Source organism: Hemitrygon akajei, chromosome 8, assembly GCF_048418815.1.
Source record: "Hemitrygon akajei chromosome 8, sHemAka1.3, whole genome shotgun sequence".
Classification (NCBI taxonomy): Eukaryota; Metazoa; Chordata; class Chondrichthyes; order Myliobatiformes; family Dasyatidae; genus Hemitrygon; species Hemitrygon akajei.
In genome coordinates, this window is record NC_133131.1 from 104,657,585 (window position 1) to 104,673,948 (window position 16,364).

General features: G+C 39.3%; 1 long non-coding RNA gene across 1 annotated transcript in view; it reads left to right on the plus strand.

Annotated features, from left to right (window-relative positions):
- The window catches only part of LOC140731451 (uncharacterized), a 45,867-nt gene extending 33,121 nt beyond the window's left edge, over positions 1–12,746 (plus strand). Inside the window, exons 2-3 of the long non-coding RNA XR_012099835.1 lie at positions 9,623–9,720; positions 12,665–12,746. This is a non-coding gene — a long non-coding RNA (uncharacterized lncRNA). The remainder of the gene's footprint in view (positions 1–9,622; positions 9,721–12,664) is intronic.
- The last annotated feature ends 3,618 nt before the right edge of the window (positions 12,747–16,364 follow it).

Here is a 16,364-nt window from a genome sequence, read left to right on the forward strand (position 1 = left end):
GGTGCTATTATGGATACTGTATCTCTTAGAGATTCAAGAAATTATCCAGGTACTTTATGTAGTTCCTCCAACTTCTCAGATCTACTCTAAGCTTGAAACTCCTCACTTTGTTACATCTACTTTTTATGGAAAAAGTTTCCCAACTCTTCAATATGCTGTAAGTGGCTGGATACCATCAACAGGTGAACGTAAAGGTCAGGCTGTTGTGTAAAATGTAACTTTTACAAGCCACTGTTACCAAAGAATTTGAGAAGTCAGAAGTTTATCAGAATCCAGGGTTCAAATTAAATTTATCATCAAAGGTCATATATGTCACCACATACAACCCTGAGATTCATTTTCTTGCAGTCCTACTCAATAAATCCAAAATAGAATAATAGCCATAATATAATGAATGAAAAACCACACCAACTTGGGCATTCAACCAGTGGGAAAAAGACAACAAACTGTGCAAGCATAAAAAAAGAAATAATACACAAATAAATAAGTGATAAATATTGAGAACATGTGATCAAGAGCCCTTGAAATTGAGTCCATTGGTTGTAGGAACATTTCAATGATGGGGCAAATGAAGTAGAGTGAAGTTATCCCCTTTAGTTCAAAAGCCTGAAGAAGTACAGTCGATGTTTCAGGTCGATACCCTTCGTCAGGACTAATGGAAAAAAGAGATAATAAGCGATTTGAAAGTGGCAGTGGGAAAAGGGAGACCCAAAATGATAGGAGAAGACAAGAGGGTGAGGGATGAAGCTAAGAGCTGGGAAGTGGATTGGCAAAAGGGATACAAGGCTAGAGAAGGGGGTGTAACATAGGATGGAAGACCTTGGAAGAAGGGGAGCACCAGAGGGAGATGGAGAACAGGCAAGTAGTTATTGTGAGAAGAAAAGAGAGAAAAAAAATAAGGGTGGGGTAAAAAGGGGAGGAGGGGCATTAATGGAAGTTAGAGAAACCAATGTTCAAGCCATCAGGTTGGAGGCTACCCAGACGGAATATAAGGTGTTGTTCCTCCAATGAAGCTGAACACCTACGCTCTGTCCGCCAGAGGAAGCAGGATCTCCCAGTGGCCACACATTTTAATTCCATGTCCCATTCCTATTCCAATATGTCAATCCATGGCCTCCTCTACTGTTGAGATGAAGCCACACTCAGGTTGGAGGAACAACACCTTATATTCCGTTTGGGTAGCCTCCAACCTGATGGCTTGAACATAGATTTCTCTAACTTCTGTTAATGTCCCTCCTCCCCTTCTTACTCCATCCCTAATTTTTAATAATTTATTTTTCTCTTTCACTCTCACAATAACTCCTTGCCTGTTCTCCATCTTCCTCTGGTGCTCCCCTCCCCCTTTCTTTCTTCCAAGGCCTTCCATCCTGTGATATTCCCCCTTCTCCAGCCTCTCTCCCTCTCGTGTCTTCTCCTATCATTTTGGGTCTCCCTTTCCCCCTCCCACTTCCAAATCTCTTACTGTTTCTTTTTTCTGTTAGTCCTGACGAAAGCTCTTGACCCAAAATGTAGACTGTACTACTTCCTATAGATCAGGGGTTCCCAACCTGGGGTGCCCGCACCCCCAGGGGGTGCGAGATGGGATTTCACGGGGTGCGACACAGAGTGGCTTGTGTCCTTGAGTGATGAATCACGAGTCATCACTCAGCCAGCTGCCAGTGTGCCTTGAGAAATGGTAGTAATGTTTGTCCCAAGCACACTCCAGTCTCCCGCTGCCCGAGTCGAGAGAGACGTAAACTCACTCCAGTCTCCCACTGCCCGAGTCAGTGTTGAGGATTCTCATCAGTGTTACCTGGGAGTTACACCTCAGAGTTGAGGAGTCTCATTAATGTTAGCTAGAAGGTTACATCTCAGAGTTAAGAATCATCTCATAATGCCAAAATCTTTATACGTCCCGAATCAACCACTGAGTAACGACTTCACGTTAAAACCAAACCCGCAGTAGGAAAATTATTCAATTATAAAAATTTTTAAAGCGGCATTTTGATAAAAAGCAGCTGAAGTCATTTATTCGTATTTGTCTCAATGCATTAAAGAAGTTTTTGAATTTCAAAGGTTTTTTTCTCTTAAAAGGTTTTTTTCTTGAATCGTTGATAATCTTGAATTGTGTTAGTTGAAGAGGTATCATGGTTAGTACCGAGGACTTTGAATCGTGCGATGGGAGTTCATATCTCTGATAATCATCAGAAATAGGTGTGTAAATTCAGTAGAGCGAAGCCTACTAAGTCACGTCGCGATCCCGTAGCATTTCCACCTGATGATTTATCTTGGCATAACCGCAAATATTGTCGTAATATAATATTCAAAAGCGTATTTCTCGCGATACTTTGCTATAGGCGTGTCTGGTTGAGTAAAGTAGTCATTCCTGACTTAGTCAGATAGTTTTCCTCATATTAGCTCATATTTTTCTCTTTACCCTTAACCCTTCATCATGTCAAAAAGAAGGAAATGGAATGATGACTATGTGTGCTTTGGTTTCACTTGCACAACAGGAAATGATGGCTTGCAAAAACCCCAGTGCATTCTTTGTAGCATTGTATTTTCCAACTCAAATCTGAAGCCATCCAAGCTTCAAGAGCACTTCAAGAACAAGCATGGTGGAGCTGATTTGAAGGACATGATGTTGGGCCATTGAAAATCAAAAGAGCTCATTTTGATTAACACGGAACTCTTCCAAAATTAGGTTTAATTTCTGTTGAAAAAGATCTTCACTCAAATCACTGATTCGGTTGTGAATGACATTATTTGATAGGGGCACCTGTTCAAATTTTTTTCTTGCTTCTTTGCCCAGGATAATTGTTGCCATTTCCAGTGCACATGGCTTGATGAGATCTTCTGCAATTGTATGGGGCTTCTTGGATTTGGCCACTTTATATGCCACTTGGTATGAAGCAAGAAGTAGTGGTTTTTCAACAGAAATGAAACCTAATTTTGGAAGAGTTCCTAATCAAAATAATCTTATATGTTTCAATCAGATCCCCTCTCATCCTTCTAAATTCCAGTGTATACAAGCCAAGTCACTCCAATCTTTCAACATATGACAGTCCCGCCATCCCGGGAAATAAACTTGTGAACCTACGCTGCACTCCCTCAATAGCAAGAATGTCCTCCGTCAAATTTGGAGACCAAAACTGTACACAATACTCCAGGTGTGGTCTCACCAGGGCTCTGTACAACTGCAGAAGGACCTCTTTGCTCCTTTACTCAACTCCCCTTGTTATGAAGGCCAACATGCCATTAGCTTTCTTCACTGCCTGCTGTACCTGCATGCTTACATTTAGTGACTAATGAACAAGGACACCTAGATCTCGTTATTCTTTCCCTTTTCCTAACTTGACACCATTCAGATAGTAATCTGCCTTCCTGTTCTTGCAACTAAAGTGGATAACCTTACATTTATCCACATTAAACTGTATCTGCCCACTCACCCAACCTGTCCAAGTCACCGTGCATTCTCATAACATCCTCCTCACATTTAACATTGCCACCCAGCTTTGTATCATCTGCAAATTTGCTAATGTTACTTTTAATCCCTTTATCTAAATCATTAATGTATATTGTAAGTAGCTGCAGTCCGAGCACCGAGCCTTGCGGTACCCCACTAGTCACTGCCTGCCATTCTGAAAGGGATCCGTAAATCCCTACTCTTTGTTTCCTGTCTGCCAACCAATTTTCAATCCATGTCAGTACCCTACCCCCAATACCATGTGCTCTAATTTTGCCCACTAATCTCCTATGTGGAACCTTATCAAAGGCTTTCTGAAAGTTCAGGTACACTACATCCACTGGCTCTCCCTTGTCTATTTTCATAGTTACATCCTCAAAAAATTCCAGAAGATTAGTCAAGCATGATTTCCCCTTTGTAAATCCATGCTGACTCGGACCGATCCTGTTACTGCTATCCAAATGTGCTGCTATTTCATCTTTTATAATTGACTCCAGCATCTTCCCCACCACTGTCAGGCTAACCGGTCTATAATTCCCTACTTTCTCTCTCCCTCCTTTCTTAAAAAGTGGGATAACATTAACTACCCTCCAGTCCACAGGAACAGATCCTGAATCAATAGAACATTGGAAAATGATTACCAATGCATCCACGATTTCTAGAATCACCTCCTTAAGTACCCTGGGATGCAGACCATCAGGCCTGGGGATTTATCAGCCTTCAGTCCCATCAGTCTACCCAACACCATTTTTTGCCTAATGTGAATTTCCTTCAGTTCCTCCATTACCCTAGGTCCTCTGGCCATTATTATATCTGGGAGATTGTTTGTGTCTTCCCTAGTGAAGACAGATCCAAAGTACCTGTTCAACTCGTCTGCCATTTTCTTGTTCCCCATAATAATTTCACCCGTTTCTGTCAAGGGTCCAACTTTGGTCTTAACTAATTTTTTCTTCTTCACATACCTAAGGAAGCTTTTACTAGCCTCCTTTATATTCTTGGCTAGCTTACCTTTGCACCTCATCTTTTCTCCCTGTATTGCCTTTTTAGTTATCTTCTGTTGCTCTTTAAAAGTTTCCCAATCCTCTGGCTTCCTGCTCATTTTTGCTATGTTATACTTCTTCTATTTTATTTTTATACTGTCCTTGACTTACTTTGTCAGCCACGGTTGCCCCTTACTCCCCTTAGAATCTTTCTTCCTCTTTGAAATGAACTGATCCTGCACCTTCTTTATTACTTCTAGAAATACCTGCCATTGTTGTTCCACTGTCAACCCTGCTAGGGTATCTTTCCAGTCAACTTTGGCCAGCTCCTCCCTCATGGCTGAATAGTCCCCTTTGTTCAACTGTAATGCTGACACTTCCAATTTTCTCTTCTCCCTCACAAATTGTAGATTAAAACTTATCATATTATGGTCACTACCTCCTAATGGCTCCTTTACCTCGAGTTCCCTTATCAAATCTGGTTCATTACGCAACACTAAATTCAGAATTGCCTTCTCCCTGGTAGGCTCCAGTACAAGCTGCTCTAAGAATCTATCTCGGAGGCACGCCGCAAACTCCCTTTCTTGGGGTCCAGTACCAACCTGATTTTCCCAGTCTACTTGCATGTTGAAATCCCCCATAAAAACCATAGCATTACCTTTGCGACATGCCATTTTTAACTCTTGATTCAACTTATAATTATGGAGAAGGATAGGACTGGACCCAGTGTTGAGATTTTTGATTGGCGAAAGGCTAACTTTGAGGAGATGCAAAAGGAATTAGGAGTGGATTGGGACAATTTGTTTTATGGGAAGGATGTAATAGAGAAATGGCAGTCATTTAAAAGTGAAATTTTGAGGGTACAGAATCTTTATGTTCCTGTTAGGTTGAAAGGAAAGGTTAAAATTTTGAGAGAGCCATGGTTTTCAAGGGATATTGGAAACTTGGTTAGGAAAAAGAGAGATATCTACAATAAATATAGGTAGCATGGAGTAAATGAGGTGCTCGAGGAATATAAAGAATGTAAGAAGGACCTTAAGAAAGAAATTAGAAAAGCTAAAAGAAAATACGAGGTTGCTTTGGCAAGTAAGGTGAAAATAAATCCAAAAGGTTTCTACAGTTATATTAATAGCAAAAGGATAGTGAGGGATAAACTTGGTCCCTTAGAGAATCAGAGTGGACAGCTATGTGTGGAGCTGAAAGAGATGGGGGAGATTTTGAACAATTTCTTTTCTTCAGTATTCACTAAGAAGGATATTGAATTGTGTAAGGTAAGGGAAACAAGTAAGGAAGTTATGGAAACTATAACAATTAAAGAGGAGGAAGTACTGGCGCTTTTAAGGAATATAAAAGTGGATAAATCTCCGGGTCCTGACAGGATATTCCCTAGGACCTTGAGGGAAGTTAGTGTGGAAATAGCAGGGGCTCTGACAGAAATATTTCAAATGTCATTAGAAACGGGGATGGTGCCGGAGGATTGGCGTATTGCTCATGTGGTTCCATTGTTTAAAAAGGGTTCTAAGAGTAAACCTAGCAATTATAGGCCTGTCAGTTTGACGTCAGTGGTGGGTAAATTAATGGAAACTATTCTTAGAGATGGTATATATAATTATCTGGATAGACAGGGTCTGATTAGGAACAGTCAACATGGATTTGTGCATGGAAGTCATGTTTGACAAATCTTATTGAATTTATTGAAGAGGTTACGAGGAAAGCTGACAGGGGTAAAGCAGTGGATGTTGTCTATATGGACTTCAGTAAGGCCTTTGACAAGTTTTTGCATGGAAGTTTAGTTAGGAAGGTTCAATCGTTAGGTATTAATGTTGAAGTAGTAAAATGGATTCAACAGTGGCTGGATGGGAGATGCCAGAGAGTAGTGATGGATAACTGTTTGTCAGGTTGGAGGCCGGTGACTAGCGGTGTGCCTCAGGGATCTGTACTGGGTCCAATGTTGTTTGTCATATACATTAATGATCTGGATGATGGGGTGGTAAATTGGATTAGTAGGTATGCAGATGATAGTAAGGTAGGTGGCATTGTGGATAATGAAGTAGGTTTTCAAAGATTGCAGAGAGATTAAGGCCAGTTAGAAGAGTGGGCTGAACGATGGCAGATGGAGTTTAATGCTGATAAGTGTGAGGTGTTACATTTTGGTAGGAATAATCCAAATAGGACATACATGGTAAATGGTAGGGCATTGAAGAATGCAGTAGAACAGAGTGATCTAGGAATAATGGTGCATAGTTCCCTGAAGGTGGAATCTCATGTGGATAGGGTGGTGAAGAAAGCTTTTGGTATGTTGGCCTTTATAAATCAGAGCATTGAATATAGGAGTTGGGATGTGATGTTGTAATTGTCCAAGGCATTGGTAAGGCCAAATTTGGAGTATTGTGTATGGTTCTGGTCACTGAATAATAGGAAAGATGTCAACAAAATAGAGAGAGTACTGAGGAGATTTACTAGAATGTTACCTGGGTTTCAGCACCTAAGTTACAGGGAAAGGTTGAACAGGTTAGGTCTTTATTCTTTGGAGCATAGAAGGTTGAGGGGGGACTTGATAGAGGTATTTAAAATTATGAGGGGGATAGATAGAGTTGACGTGGATAGGCTTTTTCCATTGAGAGTAAGGGAGATTCAAACAAGAGGACATGAGTTGAGAGTTAGGGGGCAAAAGTTTAAGGGTAACATGAGGGGGAATTTCTTTACTCAGAGAGTGGTAGCTGTGTGGAACGAGCTTCCAGTAGAAGTGGTAGAGGCAGGTTTGATATTGTCATTTAAAGTAAAATTGAATAGGTATATGGACAGAAAAGGAATGGAGGGTTATGGGCTGAGTGCAGGTCAGTGGGACTAGGTGAGTGTAAGACTAGAAGGGCCGAGATGGCCTGTTTCCATGCTGTAATTGTTATATGGTTATATATGGTTATATGGTTATAACTTGCATTCTATATCCAGGCTACTGTTTGGGGGCCTGTGGATAACTCCCATTAGGGTCTTTTTGCCCTTACAATTTCTCAGTTCTATCCATACTGACTCTACATCTCCTGATTCTATGTCACCCCTCTCAAGGGACTAAATTTCAACAGAGCCACCCCACCCCCTCTGCCCACCTGTCTATCCTTTTGATAGGATGTACATCCTTGAATATTCATTTTCCAGCCCTGGTCCTCTTGCAGTCATGTCTCTATTATTCCTACAACATCATACTTTCCAATTTCCAACTATGTGTCATTGGTAATGTGTTTTGCACCTTGACCTCAGAGGAACATTGTTTGGCTGTATTCATGTGTAGTTTCATGATAAAATTGGAACTCAAATAACATCCTATTACAGTTTGGTATGGCAACTGCTGCACCCAAGACCAAAATAAATTGCATGTTGCTGTGAGAGAGCCAAATCCATGACATAAAACAGGCTCCTCTGTATGTGCACTTTCCTTGCCTCAGGAAGACTGCTAATAAAATCAAGAGTCTCTTTCCCCTTAGTCATTCTCAATCCCCTCTACACACCCCCCCCCCCCCAGTTAGGTAGAAGGTACCAGTACTGAGCACACGTATCACCAGACACAAAGACAGCTTCTATCCATTGTTGACATACTCTGGAAAAGACTTCACATACACTAGAAGATCAACTCTAGATCTCTCAGAATACCGCATTCTGGTCCTTGTATTTACCATGTACCTGCATTACGATATTCTGCATTCTTTTATTTTACTACTTCCAAGGGATGTCATGGATCACTTGGTTCTTGAAGTAACCAGTACAGCCCTAAATAGTGCCTACTTTGCCTTCTCCTGTTTACACTAGTGATTCTTCCTTTTGAAATTTGTGTGTAATTTGTGTTTAATTTTATCAAGGATGTGCTCAGCATTTGTATCTTCTACTTATCCGGGATGGGGGGGGGGGGGGGGGCGCAATTGAGAATGACTGAAGGGAGAGAGATCCTTATTTTTCTTGTGCTTAAATGCTTAAATAATGCTATGTGGCTGTGATTCAGATACAAGTAATTTTTTCGTTGCACCTCAGCATACATGTACTTGTGCACATAACAATAAAGATGACTTTGACAATTACTTTGGATAGCATGAAGAAGAGAGCTTTTCACTATATTCTGAATGCAGCCCACAGTCTCCAGTTCCTGACATGTTCAAATATAAAGGGGTCATATTGCTGACCTGCAGCATCCCAGACTCAACAACCTGACACAATATGCTCCAGAAATACCATTTTAAAAAACTGTAGACCGAAATGCCAAGTACGTTTAACAATAATAAACTAATATCAAACCAATACCAAAATGCCAACACAAAGACAACAAAGGTCAGAGATGTTACATCAGCACCATGCTATTTTGAATCCCTGACCTGTACTTTTGCAAATAAACATTAGAGTGAGTGGGGGTTTTTATCCATATATAATTTTCCGTACTTGATTTTAATTTTTAAAAATGTCAGTCAGACTGTAATGTGGAAAATAATGCTTTTCATAGTTATTTTCCCCAAAATTATTAAATGAAAGAGAATAGAACTTTGGCTTACAGCTGAAGTTACAGCTGTCCATATGGAGAATTTCTGATGAGCAGGTCCACTGCTATAGACTGATAAAGAAAATGATCTTTTGGATATTTTAATCCAAATGGAAACACTGGGCTAAATCTAACTGGTCTCAGCCCACTACCCAGAATTAGTGCCCAGAATCTTCAGTTCTTGACAGGTCCAATTTGAATTTGCTGATCTGAAGCATCCTAGGCTCCAACAACCTGGCACAACGTGGTTCACCTCCTCAGAGCATGGTGACTGTAAAACATATTACCATTTCATAAGGCACATTAGCACCTTATCGTGTGTCTAAATATTCTTTGGTTTTAACAATTGCCTTGAAAAACTGGCTGAAGCAGTCTGGAGAGTCCCCTGAAATAAGTCTATAGGGTTTCTCACCCACAAAGTTGCACCAAGTTCTCAGAAATCGCAAGATTGCTGAAATTCTTGGTTATAATTGTCAGAAGATTAGCATAAACTAATTCCATCTTTAAAATAGTCTATGTATCTTCTAGAGATGATCTTCATTTCCTTCTTACAACATAAAAAGAATTGTGCTATTTTATTAAAATTTAATTGATTGTATTGTACAGACAATGATAAGAATTTTCTAAATGCTTTTACGCAGTTGATTTTTTTTTACTCTTTTTGATTCCATTCAGCATTGGCAGGTTCCACTGGAAGCAGATTCCGCTCTTTGAAAATGTGGTTTGTATTCCAGTTGTACGGAGTAAAAGGAATTCAAAAATATATTTGCAGGGTAAGGTACAGACATTATTATAAAAAATACACATGAAACATGTAGCAAAATGTATTCCCGAATATGTGTGCACTGTACTTTGATTAAAACTATATTAATAATTTTTATGCCACCGTGGATGATACTTGCAATGTTTACAAAACAGTTGAATAAATAAGTTACATTTTTTATTTATTCATTTTTGGTATCTGGGCATTACTGTTAAGACCTGTATTTATTGCCTATTGCTAAATGTCTCTTTAGAATATGACAGTGCTCTGCCTCTTGAACTGCTGCAGTCCTTCTGGAGAATGGAGTTACTTAGGGAGCTCCAAAATTTAAACCCAGTGATGATGTAGTTTTGGTGATATAATTCCAAGACTTGGTTGCATATAACTTGGAGATTAAGCAAGTGGTGTTGATCCCATGCACCTGAAATTCTTGCCTTTGTTGGTGGTACAGATTGTAAATTTGGGAGGTGTTATTGATGCAGCCTGATGAAGGTGAATGAGGTTACAATTAGGAAGCTGCTTTGTCTGAATGCTGTTGAGCTTCTTGGGTCAGAATGTGATCCCAAATGGAAGAGATGAGCTTCTAATAACTTGGTTGACTTAACCTTCTTGTTGAGGATATGTGTTGATAAACTACTGTGTTTCAACAGTACATTCTGTACATTGACTGTGTGGCAGTGTAGGTGCTTTCTCCTGTAGCAAGATTAGTGGACTGTCTTTTTCTGAATGATGACAAGCATTTGCAATTGTGATATAGCTGCAGGCACCCATGTGCATTTTGAATATTTTCTCTTCTTCAGCAGGTTTCACTCCAATTCTGTGAGTTCTGAGATGCTTGTGAGCTCATTCACACCTTCCACTATTTCTTGCTTAGCTACTAAAGCTCCTGATAAAGAGATTCTATAGTCTCAAGGCTATTTGCAATGAGCTTTCACATTTTGAGCAATCATGGGCCTGGAACTCACATATTTTTGCCAGGAGTCTATGATAACTGAACTTAGAGTAGAGTTCCAGTCTCAGAGTTTGGTATTGGTGTGAATGATGTGGCCCACTCTTTATATAAACATGACCATAACAAGAAACTTGTAAGAGGGCAATAAAGTTGGTTCCCTTATTCTGTGGAATAAGTCCATCATTGTGATTGCACTCTTCCTATCCCTGAGTTCCACCCAAATGGACTGAGTGTCTGACCTCTCCATTATGTCTCCTCTGAGTACAGTAGTGATAATGTCCCCTGATTAGTAGTGAAACTCCACCCCCTCTTTTACCTCCTCCTCTATTTTTTCTAAAACTCCAAGGACCTGGTACATTAACCACCCATTCCTGCCCCTCTCCCAGCCAAGTTTCAGTAATGGCTACAACATCATAGTTCCATGTACTGATCCATGCTCTAAGTTCATCACCCTTACCCATAATACTCATAGCATTAAAATACACAAACTTAAAATTATCCAGCCCATCGTACCTGTTATTTTGAATGTGCCTTTCAATATTTTCCCTAACATCTAACTTCTGGTCCGATCCTTCTTTTACTAACCTGGGGCTCTGGTTTCCAGTGCCCTGCAAAAGTAGTTTAAACTCTCTTGAGTAGCACCAGTAAACCTCCCGGCCAGGATATTGGTCCCTCTCCAGTTCAGGTGCAACCTATCCTTCTTGTACAGGCACCCCTTCCCCAGAAAAGGTTACAATGATCCACAAACTTGAAACCCTGTCCCCTGCTCCATCTTTGCAGCTATTCATTCATCCATGCTTACTTTCATTAGCCTGTGGCCTAGGAAGTAATCCAGAGATTACAACCTTGGAGGTCCTTCGCTTCAGCCTCTTTCCTAACTTTATATACTCACTGTGTAGGACCTCTTCCCATTTTCTGCCACTGTTATTGATGCCAACATGCACCACGAACTCGAGCAGTTCACCCTCCCACTTGAAAATATCCTGCAGCCACTCTGATACATCATGGACCCTAGCACCCAGCAGACAACACACAGAATCTCCTTTCTGTTTTCCTAACTATTGAGTTCCCTATAACTACAACTCCACCTGAGTTGACCCTTCCCTGTCGAGCTCTGAGCCAGCCACAGTATCACCAGTATCACCATCTAGTGCTGTGATCTGATGGATCATCCCGCCAGCAGTATCCAAAGGGGTATACTTGTTGCTGAGGGAATGACTACAGGGGAACCCTGAATCGACCCCTTAATCCCCTTATCTCTCCTGGTGGTTACCCATCTACTGTCTGAAGCCTGTACTCCGGGTGTGACCACCTCTTCAAAAGTTTCATCTATAATATCTTCAGCTTCCCAAATGATCCTGAGTAAATCCAACTGGAGCTCCAACTCCTTGACCCAGTCAGTCAGGCGCTGAAGATCCCGCAAATGTAGTCATTGGGGAAATCATCAGGTATCTCGAATTCCTACAGCTGAAAGGAGGAGCATTCCATCCTGACTACTCTATACCAAAAAAGTAAAAGGCTTGACTTTTCTTAACTGCGTCCCTGCCTGTTCACACTAAAGCCTTCACTCTGTCACTGGCACATTCAAACAATGGTCACTCCACTTGAGCCGACCCTCCTTGTATTTGCAGCTGAGGTTAGTCCTCTAATGCCAACACTTTCCATGCCTGCTGAATCCAAAAAGACTGGCCTTGTCCAAATCTGCTCCTTTTATCCGCTCTCCCGACTTCTGTTGGTCTCTGACCCAACAGACTCTCCTCTTTCCTGAACCGCCAACAAAATCTATTCACAATTGTTTAGAAAATAATTCAAAGTCATTTTCTTCAAGAAGTTGTTGAAATAAAAATACAAAAACAAAAAAATATATATTTTTAGTCCTTGCATTTTTAGTTTATTATAGATATTAGCAATGGTGAATGATTTTGTTGAATTTGTATAATTTGTGTAGCAGATTACCTTTACTCAAAAGTGTATTAATTTCAGCCTATTCTATTTATCACAGAACGTGGCTCTAGCACATGAATTTGCAAGTGTGGTACATCAAGGTGAGCGGTTCGAGGTTATTGGTGATGTGGTATTGGGACTGGTGTGCTTCAGAATGAAGGTATGTAAACATACTGTTAATATTACATGCTCTATATTTTGCACTTTAGCATGCAGGCTTATCCTCTGTTGCAGTCTAAAGAACAACAGGCCCCAGATCAGGTATTGACTTTTTTTTATCCCAATCCCCAATCAATTTTGGGTCAGTTGTGTGCAATTTATTGTACAGCTGTATGGGGTCATCATTAAATAATGGTATGCAAATACACATAAAGTATTCAAAGGCAAAATTTATTATCTTTCTTAAATTGTAAGTTATTTTGTCATTGCAAAGCATATCGGATGTTTCAGACATTCAGGGCTGGATGTGCCTTAGTTTGAAACCTCAGTTTTTGCACGTATTTGAAACTCAATATTGAAGATGCATTAAAGAGTCTTAGCATGTAAGCTACTGGTACTGGAAGATTTTACTATTGGAACAGATCCTGGCTCCCACAGTTTGTACTAAAATAGACCCTACTCTCAAAAAGTCCTTTGTAAAATATATATGTAGATTTGTTTTTCTCCCCCATATCAGGCTGACACAACTGTATTTCTATGCTATATTGGCTATCCTGTTGTACATACTATTTATTGTAAATTACTATAAATTACGCATTGCACATTTAGACAGAGATGTAACGTAAAGATTTTTACTCCTCATGTATATGATGGATGTAAGTAATAAAGTCAATTCAATTCAAAATATAATGTCAGTAAAGCGGTTGTGTTAGAGTTGTCTACAAACTAACATTCAGCATGATTTATCCATCTGTTGTGGAAGTTCTTTCTGTTAAGAACTATTAGACTGCATATGGCCATGTCATACAGGAGCAAAATTAGGCCATTCAACCCATCGAGTCTGCTGTGTCATTCCATCATGGCTGATCCCAGATCCCACTCAACCCCATGTAAGTTTGTACCTTTCTTGATTGGAAAATCATGATGGAGTAGTACTCCAGAAAATATCTTTTTAATTCCAATGTCACTTAACCAACGATCCTGTTTCCCCTCAGCAACATTGTTTTCAGGAAGATAACATTTTAAGTGGAACTACAGTGGGATTTCATATTGCCAAAATGCACCAAACTAACATTGTAATCCATAAAGGCTTGAGCATTCATGTCTCATTGAAATATTCAGAGTAATAAATTTGTATAGGTTTAATCTTAATGTTGGATACTTACAGAGGCACCCTTCCCTCATCATCTCCTACACTGCCACCACCTCTAGTGGGTCAGTCATCCTGGTGAGATTTTCTAAGGATTTTGATGGAAGAATCAGACTCATTAGCTACGTTATGATTCTGTGAGCACAACCATTCCTGCTGCTTCTTGAAATGCCTGTGAGACAGCATTCTCAATTGAGACACATCCCCAGATGTATCTGAGAACCCTGACAGATCATCTGGGATGAGCAACATTGTTGTTTCTGTGCAATGTACAATTAGATTCTAATGCAGAAAGTTTAAAGTAAATTAATTTGTTAATGACGTATATCTTCATAAGTAATTTAAGGATCTGGTATATTTAATATTTTAGAGCTCAAATGATGTAAATGAGAGGCTCATTAAAAAGATAAACAGCATGAGGAAGATACACATTGTTTCCTACTATCCTCGAGAGAAGTTTGCCCTTTGTTTTGCTGTAAGTTCTGAAACAATCAAAAGTAACGATATCCAGTATGTCTGGGAACATATTAAAGAGGTTGCCACTCATCTTCAACTGGAACATGAGTAAAAAATGAAGTATGATTTATAATTTCCTCCTTTTCCCCCTCCCTTTTTTTTCTTTTAATCTTTTATAATTTTTCGCGGGTAAGGTAGTTTTAGATTTCTTCTGATTTTGATTTTTTTTATATTAAGTTTTATACTTCTGTTGAAGTTGTTCCTATTTGTAAATCTGTTTTCTAGTGCATAAATTAGTTATTATTTGCTATATTATCTATATGGAACTTTTGTTAACGATACGGAACTGGAAGTCATATTTGGGTTAATTTTTTTGGTAGAGCTAGCTGCTTTTTTAGGTAGCCGTCTAGTTTTGGGTTGCGAGGATGGGGTGGGTTCTCCAGTTCCAACACTATACACTGTTTCTTTTGTTTTCCTTTGTTATTCAGGACATGTCTCTGTTTTGAGTCTACGGATCTATGTTTACATTTTTGCTCCCAGACTGTTACTGTACTGCTTGATTTTTTATATGCCTGCTACCTTTTATGCACTAACAATTGATAATGGTTAATACACTTAAATTTGTGAGCTGGAATGTAAAGGGATTGAATCATCCTGTTAAAAGAAGGAAGGTCTTCTCGCATATTAAACAACTCAAAGCCGACATTACTTTCCTTCAAGAAACTCACATTCGTAGCTTTGATAATTCTCGGCTTTTGTCAAAGTGGGCGGGTCAGCATTTTCATTCATCCTTTGCCGCCAAAGCTACGGGTGTCTCCATCCTTATTAATTCAAATATTCCTTTTGAACTCCATAATAAGATATCTGATACAAATGGCTGTTTTATTATTGTTTCTGGTAAACTATATAATACTAAAGTTGTACTAGCAAACCTGTATGCTCCCAATTTTGATGATGTTAGTTTTTTTGAACGTTTTTTCTCCTCACTACCAGATTTAAACTCATACTCTCTTATACTGGGTGGCGATTTTAATTGTTGATTAGATCCTAATTTGGATTGATCGTCCTCTGTTACTAGATTACCTACTAAATCTGCCTTAGCTATTCACTCTTTTCTCTCTAATTATGGTATCTCTGATATATGGCGTTTCCTTCATCCTACTGAGAGAGATTATTCTTTTTTTTCACATGTTCACCATACCTTTACTAGAATTGACTACTTTTTACGATAATCAACTTATTCCATTTGTCTATTCTTGTGATTATCAGAGTATACTGATTTCTGACCATGCCCCAATTACTTTGTCTTTAAATTTTCCTGGTCTCCCTCAGAGGAATAAACACTGGCGTTTTGACTCGACTTTATTATCGGATGATGATTTTCTAAAATTTATTAAGGATCAGATAACCTTTTATTTTAACACCAATACGTCATCTGAAATGTCATCCCAGATTGTCTGGGATGCTATGAAAGCATATATGAGGGGTCAAATAATCTCCTATACAGCAAATCTTAATAGAAAGTCCTGTGCAGATCGATTAGACCTCATTAATCAGATTAAAGAATTAGATCAACTGTATGCTCAAACTAAGAATCCTGAATTATACAAGAAGCGTGTAAAACTTCAAACTAAATTTAATCTTTTGTCTACCCAACCTGTCGAACGCCAACTTCTTGAAAGTAAGAGTCGCTTCTATATTCATGGTGACAAATCTGGTAAATTTCTAGTCAATCAGATGAGGTGTTCCAAAGCTAAACAACATATTACAAAGATCCGGAAGGAGAATGGAGACTTTACATCGGATCACTTAGAAATCAATGACGCATTTAAAAATTTTTATTCTCGACTTTATTCCTCTGAATCTCTGAATGAGAATATCTCCGTTGATCATTTTTTAAACAATTTGAATATCCCTTCGCTTTCATCTGATTTTAAAGCCAAACTTAGTGTGCCTATATCATCAGAAGAAATATCCTTTGCAATTTCTGCAT